Source organism: Gorilla gorilla, chromosome 17, assembly GCF_029281585.2.
Source record: "Gorilla gorilla gorilla isolate KB3781 chromosome 17, NHGRI_mGorGor1-v2.1_pri, whole genome shotgun sequence".
In the NCBI taxonomy this organism is placed as follows: domain Eukaryota; kingdom Metazoa; phylum Chordata; class Mammalia; order Primates; family Hominidae; genus Gorilla; species Gorilla gorilla.
In genome coordinates, this window is record NC_073241.2 from 53,896,113 (window position 1) to 53,904,259 (window position 8,147).

General features: G+C 42.8%; 1 long non-coding RNA gene across 1 annotated transcript; it reads left to right on the forward strand.

Annotated features, from left to right (window-relative positions):
- The first annotated feature begins 2,868 nt into the window (after window positions 1–2,868).
- Window positions 2,869–5,384, forward strand: LOC129528221 (uncharacterized). The gene is made up of 2 exons (XR_008673455.2): window positions 2,869–3,228; window positions 3,454–5,384. It is a non-coding gene; the product is annotated as an uncharacterized lncRNA (long non-coding RNA).
- The last annotated feature ends 2,763 nt before the right edge of the window (window positions 5,385–8,147 follow it).

Genomic DNA, 8,147 nt, shown 5'->3' on the forward strand with positions numbered 1-8,147 from the left:
AGAGGGATGTGGAGGAGGAGAGAACAACTTAATGGGCCTTAATAGCCTTTAGTTGAAGCCTAAGAATTCTCCTGCCTGTGGTCCACAGTGCCATCTGAGCTGGTAAACAAACACCCTGCTGGCCCACAAAGGCCATTTTCTTTCTGGCCATTCAGGGAGAGGGGTGTTCCAGTTTCAGGAATAGAATTAGGGGAGCAAGCTGGTGTTCACCGCACCCTCCAGTGATCTCTGATGATATGCGGGGATAATGGGTTACAAAGACAGACATTAATAAGGTAAGACAAGAGGGGGGAGGTTTATTAATTTTTCAAGTAAGTTAGGATGCCCCAGGGCATGGTAAAAGTGTAAAGAATCTGGTGAGCGATGAGGGGCTCGCCTGATTAATGCAAGTCAGCTGTCCTCTGAGGGCCATAGCAATAATGATGAGATTATGGAAGAACCTACTGAAGACAAATGAGATGCATGTGGAATAAAAACGAAGTGTCCTAGTTACTCTTTTGGAGTGCATGGTGGATTTTTATTAAGGAAGAACAGAGGTACAAATGACAGCCTGAGGAAGTGGGACTCTGCTTGTTCTGCTCAAGTGCTTTCTGCCTGGGCCTTCCAGGAATTCTGGGCCTGCCCTGGAGAAGTGCTGAAAAGGCAGTGCATCCAGCAACAAACACCTTCCACGTAGGCAGATCGGAGGGAGAAGGGCTTGGTGCCTCCACCAGGCCCCCATGGCCTGTGGCTTTGCCTCCAAGCACTGCCGTGCACGGTCCTCCCCTTCCTGCTGTTGTTTCCTCCAGGATGTGCTGGGAGCTGGGCTGCCTTGTGGTTCAGACGTCCTCCATCTGTTTCTGCTCTGCCACTGCTGACCAATTAATTTGGAGCTGGAGACAAGGGAGCTTGCATTATTTTTCTTTTCCTTCTCAGGATGCTCACTAGGTATTATGTCCTGTCTCCGTGTGGTCCTCATCTTGCTTGTGTACTTCTCTTCCCTGGCTTGCCATTCAGTCTGTATCTTCCCATGGAGGCAGAGGCAGCGTCCCCACTCAGCCCCTGCCTTTGACGTCCACGTGCAGACGGTGGCAGCAGGGACCCTTGAACTTCAACATGCAGAGTTATTTGAGGAGCTGGCTAAAAAGGCAGCTTTAGGTCTTAGCTTCCAAAGAGTTCAGCCTAGATACCAGGAATCTGCCTTTTTAGTAAGCACTTCACAGGTGGTTCTGATACTAGTGTGCTCAGTTGATAGTTTGGGAAACACTTTGAAAGAGTATGAGATGGACCATGGGTTGCCCCTGATAGATTATTCTGAATGTCAAAGTGCCTAAAATTTCACTGTGGGTGATTCGCCTTTTTACATCAACTCACAACACTTAAGGAGTTCAGAGTAAGATGTCAGTCTGCCACCCCCACCTCCCACCATGCAGTGGTAACCCCTCAAATCATTTTTAGAAACGACTCCCTTAGTGTGAGTCTGTTTATCACACTAGAGCAGACAGCTTAGAGCATGATGGCCAGACTTCTACGGAAAGATTCATGGATCAAGTTGGAAAGGAGGAGGCAAGGGAGCAGAGGACAGCCTGGAAGAGCAAGGACAGTTGGTGGGGAGGCAGGATATAGGCAATGGGTCCCCTGGGGCCAAAAGCAGAAGTGGGGGAGATGGAGAGGAGGAGGGGGCTGGGGGACAGTGGTGAAGCCAGCAGTTCTCAACTTTTTTTTTTTTTTTTTTGGTGGCGAAGCATTTCTTTTCAAATGAAATCTAAGTGGAAATTCCAGTTGATAAAGCCAATTAAATAATGTATTAATATATATTTTATTTCAAATGTATAACAATTATCTTTATAATGATAAATTATATAGATGAACCTGTTGGAATGAACACAAAAATTAGAAATTGGTGGCTACAGATAACAGTTCAGCCTTAGATCATCTGGAATCAGCAAATTTGCTCAGATAAATGCTGTAAATGACAAGTTTGTTGGCAGCTGGCTTTGCAATTTTAGGAGATTCCCTTAGACAAAGTGACCTGGACTCTTGGATGAGGAGTAACAGGAACTTTATATTTTAAGGTTGGATCACTCACGATATTTAGTAAATGTTCAAATTTCTCTCATTGAAAGGTCACTGCAGAAAGCAACCAGGACATTGAAACAGGAGTTTAAATAGTCTCTGACATGGTACAACCTAGCTTACTATTGCACGAATGCAATTACCCTACAGGAAAAGAAAGCCCCAAGGAGAGGCAGGAACCCTTGCTGGCATTGGATCAAGCCCTTCACTCATGTGCTGTAAGATGTGCTTTTAGGCAATTTTACTTGAACCGCCAGGCACAGGCCAGAATTTATGCAAATATCAGTGCAGCCCTACCACATTCCTAGTCAAGGAGACAGTTCTTAGAAACTGTAAGAACCTTTATTCCCAGATATGTACAAAATGATTTACTTGATAGGCACAAGTTCACAATGTGCTAAAGGTTGTAAGTTTTAAAAACATACAATTTATATTGAATTTATATTAAAAACGGAATGCACTTCCGCATGTGTTAAATTTATGTACGTGTGCAGTTCATGCGTTGACATTTAAATATAATATACATTTAATTTACACTAAAAATGTGTAAGTTTTTTTTCAGGTGGGGGGTTAGAGAATAGGAGATAGGTGTCATACGTTTGAAATACATATTTAAATAATGAAATTAAAACAAAATATGTATAGAGCCCTTAGATGCTTTCTGAGGAATGCAGGATTTGGAAAATCAGAGGCTTGGGCCAAGACTGCGCCTAAGACAGACCCCATCACTAAGGATAAGGTGGGCAGCAGGGACTGGACATTAAGGAATGTCTCAGAGCATCTTTGGCAACACTAGATTTTTCTTTCATCCAGCTACTTGTGCAAGAAGCTACAATGAGAAAAAAAATAGCAAGAAATAGATGAGGGAAGGAGGTGCTGTAGAGGGAAAAACCAAGAGAGAAAAGGAGAATGAATTGTGCTGAGAAAGAGATGCCTGGATGAAGAAGCTGGCCCTAGCACCCATAAAGCTGGAAAGAAAGTGGGGCCTTGGAAACTTCTGGAAGGATGCGAGGAAAGAAAAAGGCAAGGAAACGAGATGGAGAGGAGAAAGAGAAACCAGGAAGCACTTCGGAAGCATGCAAATTACAAGGAAATGAGGAACAGCCTTTATTGAAACAGTCTGTGAAGTCTGTGCTAGCGCTGAGAGCTTCATTTTACTGTCCTGGCAAGGAGGTAGGTGCTCAAAGAACTTTGTCTTGGAAGCCCACTGTGGCTCCCCCGGGCCTGGCACTTTAAGCCCCGTACTTTTGCTCTCACTGTTCCTCTCTGCCTGCTCCCTGTGGTCTCTTCTCGGCTGTCTCCCACTTGGCCCACCTTGGCCTGGCCATCCGAGTAGAATAAACTTTCATTTTCCTTAGGTGTGCGCCGCGCATACCGACTAACCCGCTTCCTGCACAGGTGTGGCCCCTCTCCAGTGCCCAGCACCTCATCGCTGTGGTAACAGAAGACACGCTGATCATCCGGATTTTGCCTCAGAGACTTGGGCTGTACAAGCTGCTTTCCTGGGGTAGCTTGTCCTTTTGCAGTTAACCGAGATGCCTGGGGAGAAGAGCTTCCCCCAACAGGATGGCAGGCGATGCTTCCAGATGCGGTCACTTGGCACGTCTGAGCCGAATGTCTCCATAAAAATATGATGTAATTAACAGAGCCGCAGCAGCTGGAACAATTCAGCACCTCACATTGATTTTCCATGTCTCCTATTTACTTTCAGTTTTTAAACTGTCTGCAGTGACAGGAAATCAAAGAATTATAATGGTGTGTGTGAGGGCCCAATGCTGGGTCGGCATTTCCTTGTGAAATCCTGAGATTAATCAGTTTCCTATCACTCAATCATCCCTTTTCACTTCTAAAGGAAAACTGTCCTCCCAAATGCTACGAAATAGCAGTCTATTTTTGGATATTAAAAAAATCAATTGTATTATTTTAAAATTTGAGAGGAGTGTTTTTAAAAAAGTCAGCCCGAAGCAATATTCACTTGTCTGTTTTCCCCTTCAAGTTTAATAGGAGTTGGCAAAGGCATTTGGGTGCAATGAGACACAAGTACTATATTCACCCTTCCCAAGTTTTGAGAGCTTGGAAAAGTTACTTGGCGGAACCAAAGAGAGGAACTGCATTCCAAGTTTTTTTGATCACTGAAATGAAGGAAAATAAGTTTCCCCATATGTGGTTATTCATGAGCCTTCATCTGAAGCTGGTGGTTTTCTCATAGTTGGTCACTGTATTTCCAGCTCTGTCAGGTGAAAGTCAGAATCTTGGGTTAATTTCACTTTGGGTTCCTTAAAATGCTGGAGAAAATAGGCAGCTGCGGTTGCAGTGGGGAAACAGGCCTCTGTCTGAAGTCAGCTTGCTCTATCTAGATTGTGTTTGAAAACATGCCTCAGATTTAAGTGGTCTTGGTTTTTTTCCAGACTCCCTTACCTTGGCAGATTCTGTGTCTTGCCCATACTGTAAGAACTCACTTTTCTTTGTCTGTTTATTGATTCAAGTAATATAACCATTTCATAAATAATTAGGAAAATAAAGAAGAAAATTTCTCATAATTCTACTGCTCAAACACAATAGCTATGATTGTTTTGGAGCAATTACTTTGGGTCATTTTCAAATGCTGAGTTTTGGTATGATTCTAAGCATAATGTACAAACAACTTTACATGTTGCTTTTTCACTTAATCTATGTCAGAAGCATCTCCCCATGTTATGATTAGCTTCAGTAAATATCTTTTTAATTGCTGCCCAAACAGCTGGAACAATTCAGTCCCTCTTATTGACTTTCCATGTGTCCTATGGAAGTAGAGACTACTCTATTAACTATTTCTGTATTTTGGGACAATAGATCAAATTCATTTTTCACTGTAATTAATCCTATGATAAGTATCTTTATAAATAAGCCTTTTCTATATATAAGATAATTTCTTTAGGATAAATTCCTAGAAAAATACAGGGTCAAATTGGATACATATTTTATGACTCTTGATATTTCTTGTTGATCTTTAAAGCTATTATGTGACTTTATATTATCACCTAAAATGTTTGAGGAATTCATGCTTTACGAGCGTATTTTATTGACTAAATATGCAGTACTGAGAGAGCTTTATGTGTGCAGTTTGATGATGCTGACAGATATCCCGGAGATAAACATTTTTTAATTTAAAGATGTTCTGTTTATGTTTAACATACAGAAGTTAATGTTAAACATGATGCCTATTTTGTTTAACATACAGAAGTGACTTTATTAAAGCCATTTCTTCTAAACGTGCAGTAAACTATGAATTCTTTGCCTGGTTCTAATGTTCTATCTCATCAAACCTCATAAAACTAATTAGCATCATACCCCCTCAGTTTGCCTGTGAATTTTGAAGATGATATGAATTTCTCTTCCATGTGAAATAGAATTTGGTGGGTATCCCTTTGCTGGGAATAACTCCTCTGAAAAATAGAAAAAATACTGAGCAGAAAGAAAGTACATTTTCTGGGAAAAGAATAAGAACCCGGAGAGATGGAGTGAGAATTGTACCACAGAGTCCCAGCAGCAGATGTTTTGGGTGTTGAAACTCCCACCAGAACAGCTGCAGAAATGTAGAATCACATCTGGGTGTGTGACGCGGCTGCATCATTACCTACAGACAGCAAAACAGCCAGATGCTTCCAATTCATTTTAAGGACCAGGCTTCAGGTCTGAACCTGTGAATGTCTCCACTTCCCGACCAACAACTTATCAATTGCCGAGACAGCTCATGAAAACTTCGCCTCGAGGGCACTTTAAGGACAAATCTCGGTTGCAGCAGGTAGAGGCAGAGTGCAGCTGCTGCACACCCAGCCCTGCAGCTCTAGCTCTGCTCTCGGGCTGGAGGATAAAGCCATCAAAGCCCTTCCACACGACGGTTCCTGCATGGCTTGTCACCGGTGCATGAGGCTTCTGAGGGCGAATTCTGTTTAATCTCCACTCTAGTTCTTCAAATTCTCATCTCTCTCTCCCTTTTTTTCTCTTTCCTCTTTCACTGTCTCCTCTCTCACTCTGTGTGTGTGTGTGAGAGAGTATCTCTCCCTCTCTCCCTCTTTCCTTCTCCCCATTCTCCCAAATATAAGCTTCTCCCTAGGACAGTGGAACAAATAACTGGGTGATCATTATAGTAGCAAATGGTTCTTAAGACTCGGACAAACACTGTGATTTTTGACTGCACAGCTATTCTGTCATTCCTCTTGCCTTACATGGATATGGAAGTCAGTAAAAGTGGCCCCTGGTGACAGGGCTCCAGCCAGCAGACAGGCTGATCACAGACTTCAGCAGCCTCTCGTCTCTCTGACCAAGTACCAAGAGTGCAGTGCAGCTCACAGGCCCTGGGGGAAGGTCATTCAGTATATAACTCTCAGGCCCGGAAGAAAAGAGTTGTTCAGCCTGACTGACATGGAGAAACCCCATCTCAACTAGAAATACAAAATTAGCCGGGTGTGATGGCGCATTCCTGTAATCCCAGCTATTGGGAGACTGAGGCAGGAGAATCACTTGAAACTAGGAGGCAGAGGTTGCAGTGAGCCGAGATTGCACCATTGCACTCCAGCCTGGGCAACAAGAGCGAAACTGCATCTCAAAAAAAAAAAAAAAAAAAAAAAAAAAAAGAGTTGTTCAATGTGAAAGCCTCAAGAGAAAAACGATACTCAAATGTGTAAATCTCAACCCCTGCTGATGGTCAAGAGATAGGTTTCTCTCAGGAGTAGCCTGTATACCCCTCTCCCTCCCCACGGAGTGAGCAGAAGCTGACCAGAAACATTTGGTGAAAGAAAAACTATCTTCAATCATCACACTCTTAATTTCCTGCAGGAACTTCACGTTTGTTATTAGAAGTATTTTTATTATGCTAAACAACCAAAACCATTCATACAGAGCTTGCAAATAGGGAGGCCAAGGAAGTTGTCTCATCAGCCCAACTGAGGCTTGGATCCATCTCTTCAATTGTTATTCAGAGTCCTGTGCAGAGCTCTCTCTTGAAGGAAGAATTGTAAAATGTAACGGAATCATGAAAGAGGTTAAGATTCACCAAACAGTTATTTCTGGGGAGAGAGGATAATTTTACAGAGGAAGAAATGAAAGCCGAAAGAGGTGAAATAACTTGCCCAAAGTTTCAAAGTGGAGTCTGGCCCCAGATCCCAGGTTGTTGAGCACCAAGCTCCATTGTGTGTTCTTTGTCCTGCTGCCTCTTTGTTGGCCAATACCACACCAGGGTCAAGTAGGATGCAGTTAACTCCAGAACTCTGGGCTTCTGGTAGTGAAGGTCATTAAACTTGAGTGACAAGTTGTGTTGAGTAAAAATGATCCTAGAGTTGAAGAAATGGACATGTTATTCATGTCCATTGTGACCTGTGAGAGGTGTCTCCTGTTGAAACGCTTCTTATTCAGTAATAATATTAAAGGAGTATTATTGAGGTGTGGACCAATTGCTGTGGTAGGGACTGTGAAGTACAAGTTGTATATCCTGCCTTTAAGGCACTTATAATCTGGTGAGATTAGCAGAGATAGAGGAATCATTAAGTAATATTCAAGATGGTGGAAGCAGGGCTGTGAAGGTTTGTCTATGCTGTGGAGTCCTAAAGGGGATGAATGTCTCAAAGCTTGGTGGGTGAAGAAACCCTTCAGCCAGTGAGGTTTGGGGAAAGTGTGCTAGGGTGGGGGTCAGGGTCTGAATCTGGAAAGGTGCAAAGGACTCCTAATATAGAGTAAAGGAGAAACAGTCCAGAGGTTTGAATTTGAGAAAAAGGGTGAAAATGAGAAATGATAAAGTATGCTTAGGGAGTGGCCTTTTTGTGTAGTGTGTGAAGCAGAAAAGGCTGAAAAGAAGACTCAGAATTAGATTGCAGTAATCTTGATGACCCTAGTCCAAGAAAGTGGAAATGACAACACTGCTTGTCAGCTGGGGCACTGCTTTGATAATAAGTGGGCTTCCATAAACTCAGTGGGTGGTGTGTGGACCGAAAGGACTACGGCTTGAGTTTAAGGCCAACTTACAAATCCTGTGTGTTTTATGTTTTCACCATCTAGCACTTCTTTTGGCAACTATATAGAAGATTGTCTTATATCCTGACTTTGTCTTCTGCTGA